General features: G+C 35.9%; 1 protein-coding gene across 1 annotated transcript in view; it reads right to left on the reverse strand.

Annotated features, from left to right (window-relative positions):
- LOC123531719 (uncharacterized) overlaps nt 1-16,527 on the reverse strand; it is a 132,632-nt gene that overhangs the window by 22,526 nt on the left and 93,579 nt on the right. The gene's annotated exons all lie outside the window — the stretch shown is intronic.

The following is a 16,527-nucleotide window of genomic DNA, read 5'->3' on the forward strand; positions in this document are numbered from 1 at the left end:
TAACTGAGAGGGGTGAAAGTGCATCAAAACTTTAACCTGAAATTCTAAGTAAAAGGGGGGATAATTAATTAAATATTGGTGTAAGAGTTGTGGCCCTTGTGCCATATGATCTGGGTGATGATGAGGAATAAATATTTTAAGTTTGAAACAAATCCATCAAGTAATTACAGAGATAAAGAAAAAGTGCATCAAAACTTTAACCAAGGTGCGGACGCGGAAGGACGCCGACGCCGGGTCGAGTAGGACAGCTTTCCATACTTCGTATAGTCGAGCTAAAAAGTAATTTGTTAAAATGGTACTTTTTTTATAAAATAACATTTTTTGTCTTCAAATTTACTAGTAAGACCTTGAAGACAAGTTACAAAGTCGGCTAATTAGTAAACATATTCATCAAACTTTCTGTACATTGGTTGTACCATAAGCACATACATGTCCCTGTAACTATATACAAAGTGTACTCTACAGCCAAGTACCGTAATCCTTTACATACATGTACTTCTAACTGTTACAAGTATTCTAAAAAAGTACAATTTTACAAATATTAATGAACAATGTTAGGGCAATTGATTTCATTTCATCTGTTATAAAAGAATATATGTATTCTCCAACATCTAAATTCTTAAATATATGATCATGACTTAAAGTACAATTTATTTCATATGTACTTTTTATTTTCTATTATTTTTCTTACAGTTGCTCAATACACATGTACCTTACAAATATATGCCAAGGGAAGTGAAAGAGTTAGGATGTAAGATTGTGCATTTACTGCGGAACCCAAAAGATCTGGCTGTTTCTTTATACAATCATACACTCGGAATACATCTGTTTGAATATCATGGCGAATGGGAACATTTTCTGCCTTTATTCTTACAGGGGAAAAGTATGTTCCTTAAATACGTCTACAGTAATTGTTTTACATCTTACTCAGAAATCGTCATTGGCCACGGAAATAAATAAACAAGAGGACCATGATGGTCCTGAATCATTCACCTCTTCCCACATGACCCAGTTTTGTGTGTGTGTGTGTGTATTTACGTTTGTTTATCCTCGCCACCAGGTATTCCCATATGGGTGAGCATTCGTCTAACATCATTGTGTCTTCTAAAGTTACGTCTCACATTGTTAACTTCTAACGTTGTTATCTTCTAATGTTGTGGTCATCTAATGTTGTTATATTTCTCATGTCATCTCACGGCATACTTGATGGTCCGACTGTTGATGACGTCATTATGTCGACTGTGTTTATCTCTTCTAACTTAGTTGGTGTACTCCGTCTTCTGTTTTCTAATGTTATTATATTGACTCCAGTTCCGTCTTCTAGCTTAAGTGGTGATGTACTACGCCTTCTGGTTACTAAATTTAAATAAAACGTCTGGTCAATCCATCTGTAGCTGACCAATATGCTCGAATCCCCGATGTCCCGGCGTCGTACATGTCTTCATCCCGTCGTCGACATCCAGCTGAGGTTAAAACACTTTAAAACCGGTCTTAGTTGGGAAAAAGCGCTCAGAGATGGAGATCCGGTGTCGAGTCTGGAGGGTGTCATGGGACCCCGAGCCACCAGTTTTCAGCAGCGTGCTATAGCGTTGTTCATCTCCCCGAGAAACTGTCTTGCCCGAAGCGTTGACATCTAGAAGTCTTCATCCCATCGTTGACAAGTCCGGTTGGTGATACCAAAGGTGTTACTCCGGTGTCAATTCAGGGGAGTGTCCACACATCTCAACACCCCGGTTCCCGGCGAGAGGTCTAACACCACATCAGATGATCAGCCGCACATGGATTGATTATTGTTCCCTTTCTAAGGCCACCACCGCCGATGTCAGTCATGTGTCGCTAACTAGGTTGTATGACAATATACGTGACAATATACATGTTGACCTAGTTAGCGACATATGTTCCCTCTCCACGACGTGAACGTCTCGGCGGTCCAGGAGAAGGACCCAGTTTTGAGTATGACGTCGTTTTTTTATTTGACATAGTGACCTAGTTTTTGAGCTTATGTGACCCAGTTTTGAACTTGACCTAGATATTATCAAGATAAAATTCTGACCAATTTTCATGAAGATCCATCGAAAAATATGGTCTCTAGAGAGGTCACAAGGTTTTTCTATTATTTGATTTATTGACCTAGTTTTCGAAGGTACCTGACCCTGTTTTGAACTTTAACTAGATATCATCAAGGTGAACATTCTCACTAATTTTCATGAAGATCTCATGAAAAATATGGCCTCTAGAGAGGTCACAAGGTTTTTCTATTTTTATACCTACTGGCCTAGTTTTTGACCGCACATGACCCAGTTTCGAAACTGATCTAGATATCATCAAGATGAACATTCAGATCAATTTTCATGAAGATCCATGAAAAATATGGCCTCTAGAGAGGTCAAAAGATTTTTCTAATTTTAGACCTACTGACCTAGTTCTTGACTGCAGTTGACCGAGTTTCAAACTTGACCTAGATATCATCAAGATTAACATTCAGACCAACTTTCATACAGATCCCATAAAAAGTATGGCCTCTAGAGAGGTTACAAGGTTTTTATATTATTTGACCTACTGACCTAGTTTTTTAAGGCATGTGATCCAGTTTCAAACTTGACCTAGATATCATCAAGATGAACATTCAGACCAACTTTCATACAGATCCCATAAAAAGTATGGCCTCTAGAGAGGTTACAAGGTTTTTATATTATTTGACCTACTGACCTAGTTTTTTAAGGCATGTGACCCAGTTTCAAACTTGACCTAGATATCATCAAGGTGAACATTCTGACCAATTTTCATGAAGGTCCATTCAAGGGTATGCCTCTAGAGAGGTCGCAAGGATTTTCTATTTCAAGACCTACTGACCTAGTTTTTGATCGCAGTTGACTCAGTTTCAAATTTGACCTATGTATCATCAAGATAAACATTCAGACCAACTTTCATACAGATCCCATGAAAAATATAGCCTCTAGAGAAGTCACAACGTTTTTTCATTATTTGACCTACTGACCTACTTTTTGATGGCACGTGACCCCCTTTCGAACATGATCTAGATATCATCAAGATGAACATTTTGACCAACTTTTATGGATATCCGTTTACAAGTATGGCCTCTAGAGAGGTCACAGGGTTTATCTATTTTTAGACCTACTGACCTAGTTTTTGACCGCACATGACCTTGTTTCAAACTTGACCTAGATATCATCAAGATAAACATTCAAACCAATTTTCATACAGATCCCATGAAAAGTGTGGCCTTTAGAGAGGTCACAAGATTTTTGTATTATTTGACCTACTGACCTAGTATTTGATGGCACATGACCCACTTTCGAACTTGACCTAGATATCATCAAGATGAACATTCAGACCAATTTTCATACAGATCCCAAGAAAAATATGGCCTCTAGAGAGGTCACAAGGTTTTTCTATTATTTGACATTCTGACCTAGTTTTTGATGGCAAAAGACCCACTTTCAAACTTGACCTAGATATCATCAAGATTAACATTCTGACCATTTTTCATGAAGATCTCATGAAATATATGGCCTTTAGAGAGGTCACAAGGTTTTTCTTTTTTTTTTAGACCTAGTTTTTGACTGCACGTGACCCAGTTTCGAACTTGTTCTAGATATCATCAAGATGAACATTCAGATCAACTTTCATACAGATTCCATGAAAAATATGGCCTCTAGAGAGGTCACAAGGGTTTTCTATTATTTGACCTACTGACCTAGATTTTGATGGCAAAAGACCCACTTTCGAACTTGACCTAGATATCATCAAGTTGAACATTCTGACCAACTTTCATGAAGATCTTATGAAATATATGGCCTCTAGAGAGGTCACAAGGTTTTTCTATTTTTAGACCTACTGACCTAGTTTTTGAAAGCACGTGACCCAGTTTCGAACTTGACCTAGATATCATCAAGGTAAACATTCTGACCAATTTTCATGAAGATCTTCTGAAATATATGGCCTCTAGAGAGGTCACAAGGTTTTTCTATTTTTAGACCTACTGACCTAGTTTTTGATGATGGCACGTGACCCAGTTTCGAACTTGACCTAGATATCATCAAGATGAACATTCTGACCAACTTTCATAAAGATCCCACAAAAAATGTGACCTCTAGAGAGGTCAAAAGCAAATGTTTACGGACGGACGGACGGACGGACGCACGGACGCTGCGTGATCACAAAGGCTCACCTTGTCACTACGTGACAGGTGAGCTAAAAAAAAAACATCAAAATTCTCGGTGTACATAACACATATTTTAAGCGTTTATACTTTAAATTTTAACTTGTTTTCCGCTTTCTCTAGCATATTTGCTCCAATTGCATAATAAGAAATACTTTTTGTGTTTTTTTGAACTTCCAAATAAGGAGCAAAAATTTGTCAGTTGGAAAATAGAATTGATGATCGTAACCTTTGTACAGTGCTATTTTACCTTTTCAAATCTGGAGAAAAATCAAAGAAAAATAAGAAATAAAACTTGTGATATATTTACAGCAGAGTGTAAATGTTGGTTTGACTATGTACTCGGCTGGGAGCAGGTCATTTCAGACAATCCTGGTTTTCCAACCATCTGATATACTTTGAAGACCTAAAACAGGTAAAACTATTGCATTACTTAAATTTCATCCTTTGTCTGTATACAGTTGAAGAAGAATATAATTATGATATTATTTGTCTGAATAGTTTCTTGATATGAGCCGCGCCATGAGAAAACCAACATAGTGGGTATGCGACCAGCATGGATCCAGACCAGCCTGCGCATCCGCGCAGTCTGGTCAGGATCCATGCTGTTCGCTTTCAAAGCCTATTACAATTAGAGAAACCGTTAGCGAACAGCATGGATCCTGATCCGCGCAGTCTGGTCTGGATCCTTGCTGGTCGCATACCCACCATGTTGGTTTTCTCATGGCGCGGCTCATATATTCTTATGTCAAAAGGCATTTCATCAGGTTATCTTAATCCTTATCATGCTGGACACGATTGATTTCATCCGTTTGCGACCAGTGCAGATCATGCACTGTTCGCCATTTAGTCAGTATCGTTTTGGTATGCACCCCTTTTAACAGTTAATGGTACTGTCCAAACTGAAGAGTGGACAAGTTCATTATAGAAATTTAGCAGGGTAAGGGTTAATACAATCTTTAACAGGAAACATAGTCTTTGTCAAATGGCTAGATTGCTATGATTTTTTACACAGCTGCGTCTCGTGTAGTTTCTTGGAAAACTTGTATATGAAACCGTCGTACCCTTGTATGATCGTAAGAGACTGCTAATAGGGTCTGAGCACTTGGTTTTACTGCCTCTCTGTGGGTCTAGCAGGTATACACAGTTTGATCCCAAATGTCATATTTTTATATCGATGTTATTGAGTAGTATATGCATTAGTCCACTTCTTTGTGCTTACACCATCACAATTATATGAGCCGTGCCATGAGAAAACCAACATAGTGGGTTTGCGACCAGCATGGATCCATACCAGCCTGCGCATCCGCGCAGTCTTGGTCAGGATCCATGCTGTTCGCTTTTAAAGCCTTTTGAAATTGGAGAAACTGTTAGCGAACAGCATGGATCCTGACCAGACTGCGCGGATGCGCAGGCTGGTCTGGATCCATGCTGGTCGCAAAGCCACTATGTTGGATTTTTCATGGCGCGGCTCAATTATCATGATTTGATACCATATATTACAAGTTCTTATTCAGAATACATTACACGAGCTGTATAGATTAGGACAATTCCTCAGCATAGAAGACCAAGATGGCCTGTTCGGAGATATAGCAAAGAAATATCAGTTTAGTAACATGGTAAGAGATAAACAGCAACATAACGGAACAGAAAGTGAATTTATCCGAGATGGATTTTCTTTTTTCAGGAAGGGTAAGCAATAAAAAGATGCATATTTCTACCTGTAGGTGGAATATTTACTTCCCTTGCTAATGCAGCATTACTTGCAAGCCGCCTCAACTTTGTCATTAGAAAAAGTTAATTTTTATAATGCAGGTAAAAAACGTTTTCTGTAAGAATATGTTTATGATTCAAATTAAAATGGCTTATACTTTGCTATAACTTTATTGCATTATTGCTTGGCTAAAACTGCAGAAAGTGTTTCAAGTTACGTCTATACAAGAAGGCTAGTCTAGGAAAGCAAGCCTGCCTGTTATGAGTTCTGGTCCTTTTGGTTTGGGGATCTTTTTTCGCTTAAACTGATCTTTGGGGAGGGTAAAGCAATGGAGGATGGGGGCTTGGTTGGGAGTGCGTGAGGGTTGCTGCACATTTTATTACCTCCACTCTCGAACACGCAGAGAAATCGAATCTGCCATCATTTTGCTTGGTTGCGTTCTCTACATCCTAACTACCTTATTAATTTTCATGTTGTTTTGTTGTTTTTTTTTCAGGCGAGATTGGGGACTGGAAAAACTGGTTCACAGTTAAACAGAGTGAAACATTTGACAAAATCTACAAGGACAAAATGTCAGGAACTAAACGCAAGTTCATATACGATTACGGAACAGCCACACTATGATTGATCTACTTTAGATTGATTGAATACAATATTTAGATGGAAACATTAAATCTATACACTTAATGTGTTGAAACGAGGTCAAAGAAGTATGTCGTCCTACAGTCAAAGATAAAAATATGGGGATTATAACATATACAGACTGGGTATTCGCAATTTGGATGAGGTCGTTGACCAGTAAGAAACTGTAATAATTATTTATGGCGTCAGTATTGACAACAATTGAATTTATTACATACTCATTTGTAAACTCCGTTAGGTAACAGTGGAACCTAAAACGTCAATATTTTTCCATATCAACGTTCATATCTGGTGCGTGACGTCATTTGTGACGTCAGTTTCATGCATTCCACCGCGTTTAAAAGTTCTTCAACGACGATATTTTCAATTTTACTGAGGCTGAAGAACAAATTATATCATTTATATAATAATTATAAGTGCAGTATGCGTATGTAATAAAAGATTATTAGATTTGCATAAAAAATATGCACTTGTTCTTTTGCGGAATCATATTACGCTTCTAAAGTCGCGCAATATTCCCGCTGCAGAACTCGTGCATATTTCTCGATACAGATCTAATAAACTATCTTTATTCGTGTAACGTCATATGCAACATTCAATAGCAAATTTATTATCGATTTTATAACATTCATCTATCTTACAAATTACATATCAAACAAAAATTTATGTGCGAAATCAAATTCATATCAATTGCAAAAAATACATTTATGACAGATGTTATGGTGTTATATCAAACTACATATAATGTTACAAACAATATTAGATTCAGTTCACAGCGCTCAGATGTCTTAGGAAAATAATTAGGGTTATTGCTAAAAAATAACCAGGTTTATTTTAGCGACGGTTATTCGTTTTGGTTAGATATTAATCGTACAGAAGTTAAATAGATAAATAAGTAAATAAATAAATGAAATATAATTTACTATAAGAATAGCACTCCAGCTTTAGCGAATACGGCGGAAACTGCCGATGATTACCGAATTTGTCGTCATTATCAATAATGACGTCATAAGCACCCTCTTTTCACGAGGAAGCCAATGCCTGACTAGCAAAATTCTGACAAAAAAAACTTTATCCGATTTAATCGCTGAAATGAGGGAGAAACTTGCTAAGAAAAGAACGGCAAATGATAAACAAGTGCCTAGTACTTCTCTGAGCAAACGATCGAAGACGGATGAGGCCAGTCCGACAGAAAATTCTGAAGTTTTAGCTGAACATGTCAGTTTGTTGGTTACACAAGATTCGGTGCATACAGGTAATGTTGATTGCAACGTTATAGATTGTGATTCTTTGCTAAATAAACTCACAGATAGTTCTAGTAATATAATGTCATTCACCCAGATATTTACAGGAAGTAAAGGTGAATTCAATACCTGCCCACGCCGGAAAAAATAATTCGACTTTTTAAAAAATTTGAAAAAAATATTTGATTTTTTGTTACTTAAAGACCCACCACGATTTTCCGCCCATATGAACTTCGTGCATATCATTCTGATAATACTTGTATAATACAGCTATTCTACAAGATGACAGGTGGACAATTTAGGTCCTCCATGAATTAATGTGTTTTCACAACTTCATCTGCAAACTTATTCAGTTATTCTCTCTTCAGTATAGTTTTATAAACAATATCTTACACACTGTAGAAACAAAATGTGGTCTAAACTTACCTTAATGCATCAAGTACTGTGCATACTACTACATTAATTTAATATTCAAACACGACCAGCAAATAACCTACATATATGTAGAGCAAAATCTATCAATAAACCACTCGCGTGCAATGACCTCATCCGATCCAGGCGCGTAGCACGGTCGTAAAAAGTAGTTACCATATTTTCTAACACTTTTGATACTAGTTTGTCGTGTTAGAATCGAAATAATAAGTTCCCAAGTGTGATTTATTGTAGAATAACCCGAGTTTTTCGTTCTTATGCGAAGGCCTGAGTGATATATTGTTTCGCATAAGAACGAAAAACTCGGGTTATTCTACAATAAACCACGTTTGGGAACTTATTATTTCTTAAATATATTTAGGCATGAAACACATTGTCTTGGCCTTAGATATGTCACTGTCAATTTGTAACTAGATACTTGTTATTCCTCATTTTCTTCATGCAAATCATGTATAACTGGCAGGGCGTACCTGGGCATACGCCTATACGCCTGTGCGTACAATTCAAACTCGGCACCGCGAAAAATGCAATAAAATGTAAAGCCTAAGGAGGTTAGGTGGCTATCTAAAGTTCTTCATTAGAACAATATCATCATAATGAGATTAACAAATTCGTTTTTGAAATATTAGACTGATTTGTGTTGTTTTTTTTTTGTTTTGTTTTTTGATAACCGTCATATAGAAAAAACGTAAAAGGTAAATGTAAATTTCATGAAATCATATAGCACAACAAACACAGACAGAGACACAGACCGCCAAATAGGCCTGCCACTAATAGAAACACTCACGCACACACGCACGCACGTGTACACAAACTGACAGCGAGGGCAAAACGAACGGATATGTGTATATTGGACATCTATAGACGAAATTACGCATAGAAATGTCTCACAAGGACAAAGATGCCCTGGTGGCAAACTTTAGTAGAAGCTAGAAACATTCAACAATGTAAGTGAAGCAAGTGTATTAATGCCATGGAAAATATGCAGGTATGTTTAGAAAGTTTAAAATAAGGTGATCAGTTTAAGTAAACTTGCAATATTTTACAAGTTCATGTTTGTGTCTCAAAAGAACTATCCAGCTTTTAATAGTGTTTGATGTTGGGAGGAAGACCCCGGGTGCCTCCTTTGGACATAACTTTAGCCATGAACTGGCACTTTGATAAAGCCATGTTTGTTCACAAAGCCAGCTTGCTGGCTTACTCGTATTTAAAATAGACACCTCGTGCGGGTTTTCGAACATACAAAGATACGAGTGGATACAAGCTACAGACCATATCTCAAACGTGCACTATAAGTCCGAATTTTTTACATTTGAAAATATGAACAATTACTACGATTACGTTTAGTTTACGTAAACATGCAATTAACAGTGCTATGCAACAGACTTTAAAATAATAAAAAAATGCATGATTAGCTAAATAAAGTATAAATATTCGTAATTAGTACAAAAAGTCTAGCCAATGATTTATATTTAATATACATGTATACTAATTGGATGTTTTAGATTTAAAGCATCACTTCAGGGATATCATTTTGCAGTAGAGATTCTATTGTGCATATCATGTGAGGAAGCCATCCAGCTGGCTTACGGAAGGTCGGTGGTTCTATGGCCGCTCGTGATGAAATAATGCACAGAGGGGCACCTGAGGTCTTCCTCCACCATCAAAGCATGACCTAAATTTATGTCGGTGCTTCGTTATGCCCAAAAAATCTATTGTGCATGCAAGTTTTTACGGCAACGACCGAGCCTCGTTTCTACAAACATACCAACATAATACTATGTATGTCCATTAAACGAAAGAAAGAAAAAAGTTACGCTAAGTATAACACTCTTGGCGTGATATTGAAGATTTTTTTTCATGGTTGCAATTAAACCTATCAATCTATATATCCAAATCTAAATACCAAAATGCCATTTAGTAATTTACGCAGTTTGAATTTGCGTTTGCAAATATCAGATGTTGTTTACAGTAACTAGAAAAAAGTTACGTTTCGCGCGAGAAAACATAAAATATTTGCAATGTGTTGGTAGATACATTTATCAAAAACTTATGCAGAAGTCATGCATTAAATTAAACACTGACGAAGATTTCATAAACGATAACAACAAAAAAACTAGTACATCCTTAATGTGTACGTTAACGTTCCAATCATTGCCTAATAAGTATGCAGTCTTTACATTGTAGAGGATATTAAATAATAAATAATGATAATAACAGCTTTGCGCACGGTTCGAATATGCGATTTGTTCACATGTGTAGCAATTGGGATTAGGTAAGAGTTTAGATGCAGTTACACAAACAGACACATTCTTAGGTCCATTTCACGATACACAATATGCCTGCGTGGGCAGTTGCACAATAAAATATATCATAAAATGACACAGTGTTTCAGTGACGCAAATATTTTGAAACATAACTATATATCTACTGTTACTGTTGATTTAAAGTTGTTTTGTCCTGGAGTGTATCGTGCCAGAGCGATCGAGCTGTTGAATCACACACTTTCCTGGGTAAAGTTACATAGGACTCTATTAGAAAAATGGTTATATTCCTCAAAGTATCCGGGGCTGCTCCAGTTGCAATTTTAGATATTGTCACGATCCCTGCCAGTAAGCATAAGCGGTGTAATAAACTATGAATTTAAATGATTATCTTATATATGTAATATGTAGTACAAATGTGACAAATACAAAATAATATTATGTGGTGCGTCTTTAAGATAAAAAGTATCGAAGACAGTAAAATGAATTCTTTCCTCTGCACAAAGCGTCTGCCGCACATTCTCAATACTTCATACCAACACTTCGCCAAAATTCCAGTGTTCACGCTACCTATACATTTGATCAGTGAGGAAAACATTTGGACCAAGAGTATGAGAAAAGTACTGTGAATGTCTGACCGACGTTTTGCATCGAGAAAAGCACTCGTTTTCTTTTCTTCGACGTTTTGATATTATGAAAATTAGTCAATAATATGGAAATAATAAGCACAAATATTACCTGAATCGAGCGATTTCTCCGACTGTACGATACCAAAATGTCACGTATGTTGACACAATTTGCCGAAAAAAGTTCACCGCGGTCGCGCCATGGGCAGTTAGTCACCCTGAAGATGAAGTTAATAAAAAAGTTAAAAATTCAGCATAACGACATTCATTCCAAGTCGTTGTAAGTTTTACAAAGCAGCTGTTTGTAGAGGAAAGCACACCTGAAACTCAGACAAAATTATAACGTTTGCAGACAAATAAACAAATTTCAGGATTAACCAACATTACTGATCAGGCTTGCAACACCTGTAACTTATACACGAAAAAAGGCCTATGCTGTGTCTAAAGAGCTCACACGACTTTTATATTTGCCCTTTAGTTTCCTTGTAAATATGCGATGAGACGCTATCTTTTAAAGTCTTAGGCTCACTGTGACCTTGACCTCTGACCTACTGACCAAAGGCACCAATCCAATAAAAGTCCGTAGACTATGTATTTTCCTATATTTGTCAGTCGCAATATCATTTTTATCTTAAACGTGCATTTACTAGAAAAAGCAACAAAAACAAAAACCAACACAATACGACACGAAGGCCCTTTATTGCTCACATGACCTAGTTCTTGCCTCAGATAATCTTTAATCTAAGTTGTCATATATTTCAATAACACAAACATTCTGACCATGTTTTATACAAACCAGGTGTATCAATAACCAAGTTTTTCAACGCCTTGACCAATTGCCCAAGTTTTTAACCCGAGTGACCCAGTTATAAAATTAGCCTAGATTTTAAAGAGAAAAATATTTTGATCAAGTTGCAAGAAGAACATGTAGAAAATATGGCCTCTCTTGAGCTTTAACAAGGTTTTTCCCTCTTTTGTCCTAGTGACATAGGTTTCAGGATAATCTAGTTTCTAACTAGACCTGGATTTCATCGAGACAAGCATACTGACACAGTTTTATGAAGATCAGGTGTGAGATTTGACCTCTACAGTGTTAACAATGTTTTCTCTTATTTGACATAGTGACATAGTGACCTATCTCTTGCACTTCTATAACCAATTTTCAAACTTGACATAGATTTCATAAAAGTTCATAATCTGACAAAGATTAATGACGATCAAGTAGAAAATGTGGCCTCTTTAGGGTTAGCAAAGGTGTTTTATGATTTTGCCGAGTGACCTAATTTAAATGTCATGTAAACAAGCTTTAGATTTAACCTAGATTTCATCAGACAAACAAAAATTCTAGCAAATATTATTGAAGATCAGATAGAAAATGTGGCCTATATGGTGTTACAATACTTTTTAGATGATTTGGCCTAGTGACTTAGTTTTTGATCCCAGATGAGCCCGTTTCGAACTCTTCCGAGATATTACTAAGAATAATATCTACAAAGTTTCATTTACATTGAGCAAAATTGTAACCTCTAGAATGTATCACAATAGCTCACACTGAGCACTTTCTGCTCAGGTGAACTAACAACTACAACAGAGTCAATTTACTAACCATGAATTAAAATCATTTCGTGTTTGAAGGCCTACTGTTGTTAAACAAAATATCTCTTCTACTTCATAATTCAAACGGAATGTTTCATAATTGTAAGTGAAATGCTTCATGATTGTAAATGAAATGCTTCCAATTTGTAAGTATAGTGCTTCATAGTGGTAAGTGAAATACTTCACAATTGTAAATAAAATGTTTCACAACTGCAAGTGAAATGCTTCAAAGTTGCAAGTAAATGCTTCAGTACTGTAAGGGAAATGCTGTAATTATAAAATGCTTTATGCACCATCCTTAATTATCTTAACAATTACACTAGCATTTGCTAAACCGTAAGTGTTATTTTAATACATATTTAAACCTTGCATACTACATTGCAAACTATACACGGAAGAAATATCTAAGTAATAAAGTGTAATGTGCAAATATGGAATGTTTAAACTGACTCACTACCGACAGATAAGATAAAACCAGTGCGGCATGATCATTCTGTCACGAACCAAATGTTGATAATTCGAGGTGTGCTAAAAAAAGAGAGATGGGAACTACTTTTTCTAGGATAGTGTCAGTTTTTACACAACAAATTGAAACTGGAACGCAGATTTATATAGACAATAGTACACATGGAACTCAGACTACTACAAGATTTACAGAAAAATTAACCAAGTTTGGTACAGTTGATCTTGGATCAGCCGAACGTTTTGATCAAGCATGCAATATCTGTGACTTGTACACGGAAAAGGAGGCGGTTGGGTATTGTTGTGTCTGTGAACAGTACATGTGTTATCAAACCACCCAATCTTAAACTTTCATAAAGCGTAATACTTCACCTTAAAGATAAAGCTATTCTAAAGTTTACGGAATTCAATGCATGTTTATAAACTTCCTTGTAGAGACACTACATTTTATACGATAAATAATTTAAATTGTTTTAAAAATCATTACATTGTCAATTGTTAACAAATATTCAACTGTGTGTAAAGTAAAGAAAAAATGGGAAATACTTTTGCCAAGATCTGTAGAGGATTTATAAAGCGTCTGTTTGTAGAAGAAAGGACACATGGAACTCAGACTGTTACAAAGTTTACAGAAAGGCTAACAAACTTCGATAGCATTGATTTAGGATCAACCGAAACATTTGATCAAGCATGCAATATCTGTGACTTGTACACGGAAAAGGAGGCGGTTGGGTATTGTTGTGTCTGTGAACAGTACATGTGTTTTCAATGTTGTAAACACCATGAGAAAATTACCATGACCAAGAATCATAAAATAGTTGATAAAGAAGAATTTGGAAACGTCAGAACGGAAACATCATATTTTAGTATGCATTTAGTGCCAATTATAAAGGGAGAACTACCAAAATATGGATATGCTCCGAAATTTTCATACTATCCGATGCATGTCACATTTATCGCACCGTTTTATATGTATAATAAAAACAACATTTACTACTTGAATTATGGTAGTCGTAGAAGCCCGGATTCGTTTGAACTTGGAACATTCACAACTGAGGGAAATTATAGAACGATTGAAAGTACTATAGAAGAAATGGAATCAGACAATGAAACAGTCATTAAGTATTTCACTATAATGGGATCTCGGGATATTTGGCAAATGAAATACTGTCATGAAAAGGTTTCCTACAAAAGCATATTTACAAAAAGCGGTGAATGTTTTGGCGCTGTTCCATTTGACAATGGTTTAGCAATATCCCTTTATATAGAAACGGGGTTTACTCTTCCAGATTGGCAAATTCAGTATGTAGACTTAAAAGGCAATGTGAAAAGGCAGATTTATTACGATTCTGATGGAAAGCAACTTTTGAAAAAGACAAACTACTTATCGTCGAATGACACTGAAGATATTCTGTTTGTTTCTAATGGTGGAGACAACTCAGTTATTGCCCTTGATCCAAAAGGAAACGTTATATACAAATTTACCCATGATGCTGTTCAATATCCGAAAGGGTTAACATGTGATGAAGAAAACAATGTCTACGTAGCATGTTGGAATAAAGTCATTCAAATTGACAAACACGGAAAAAAGTGTCGAGTTCTGCTTGATTCAAAGGCAAAAGACATAACGCATCTTTGTTATAATAAGCAAAACAGGAGATTAGCAGTCATTGAGGAATCAAAAGCTGTAACAGTTTTTGCTTTTCTTCCATGATGTGTATGTTTTCCAAAAGTAAAATTCCTGTCTACCTGGAACAGAACTGAAACAATAGACGTGGAAATTTCAAGAAAGCAAAACCAGTTTAAACGCAAAATATTGTAATGTGGCATTTTGAAATTGGGATGAATTTAATTATTATTGTTGCTGTTGGAAAAGTTAAACCTGATATCTATCTAAATCGTTCTTTCAGAACGGAAATATTTTTTAAAAGGTATATTAGATCCAAATTTCATATTTAAAAACATGAACAATTACTTTATGCAGTTAATGTAAACTATATGAATATAAACAGTACTTCTCACTCGGTTTAAAATAGTACACACTGTATACAAGTTTACATAAACACAGTATAACTGTGTACAAGGCAATTGATTGATGCAAGCATCAAAGACGCCGCCAAGTGTTGTATCTGAAATACACTAACTGCAGTCATATAGCTTCTTGACGCTAACCCCAACCATTTTCAAGAGACAATTACATGTTTTTGCATGAATGGGATCTTGACCTTAAATAAAGTGAACCAAAAATAGGGCTCAGCTACTCTGCATGACCAATCAGTCTAGTGGGTCTGAAGTTACTGACTGGAAATGGTTTTACATGTTCAGGTCCCTATGACCTTGACCTTTGCCAAGTTACTGGCCTAAAATTGTCTTTTTTTTTCTCAAAATCAGTGCGACCTCGACCTACTAACTTCAAACCAGTAAGGGTAATCTTTTCGTTATGACCAAACTCCCTATCAACTTTCATGATCCTAACGCTTTAACTGGTTCAGTGTGACAGATCTCAAAATAAATAGGGGTCACCTGCTGACCACGATCAATTTTGCTGTCAGCTTCTAGGCGCAAGTTTTTTCTGTAACATTTTGGAAGGAGGTAGGGGACATAAATATCCAAATATAATACAAGGAGAAAATGTAGCAACTATCTAAACCAATTGCCTGGATGCAAAAAAATGTTTAAAATGAGAATATTTTCTCAAATTTTTACAGCAATGGACAGAAACAAAACAAACTACATGTATAATAAAAATTATATTTATAAAAGTAAAAAAGTAACAAGTAACAAGATATAATACAACCAAATTGTATGAATTGAGCAAATAGAGATGCAAGGAAATGTATTTAAAAGTCAGTGATGACTGTAGCTTATCATTTGCTGGCACATTCTTAAATTGCATGACTGTACCTTAACAAAGTAAATGAGACAAAACGTTAAAAACTATGACAAGAGGACCATGATGACCCTGTAATGCTCACTTGAACTATTGACCTAAAGATCTTCAAGATTAACACTGAGCAACTTTTAAGATATGGTCATAAATGCGACCTCAAGAGTGTTAACAAACTGTATATCTGATTTGACCTGATGACCTAGTTTTTTTACGTTATCTGACCCAGATTTTAACTTGATCTAAAGATCACCAAGATTAATATACTAACCAAGTTTCATTAAGTTATGGCCATGAATGTGGCCTCTAGAGTGTTAAGTAGTTTTTGTTTTGATTAGACGCAATGCCAAATTTGTTGGAGACTTCATTGAAGATTACATTCTGACTAAGTTTAAATAAGGTTAGACCAAAATTGTGACCTCCAGAGTGTTAACAGTCAAATTGTTGTTATGGACTGAAGACAGACGCAAGACTTCC

This window comes from Mercenaria mercenaria, chromosome 11 (assembly GCF_021730395.1).
Source record: "Mercenaria mercenaria strain notata chromosome 11, MADL_Memer_1, whole genome shotgun sequence".
Classification (NCBI taxonomy): domain Eukaryota; kingdom Metazoa; phylum Mollusca; class Bivalvia; order Venerida; family Veneridae; genus Mercenaria; species Mercenaria mercenaria.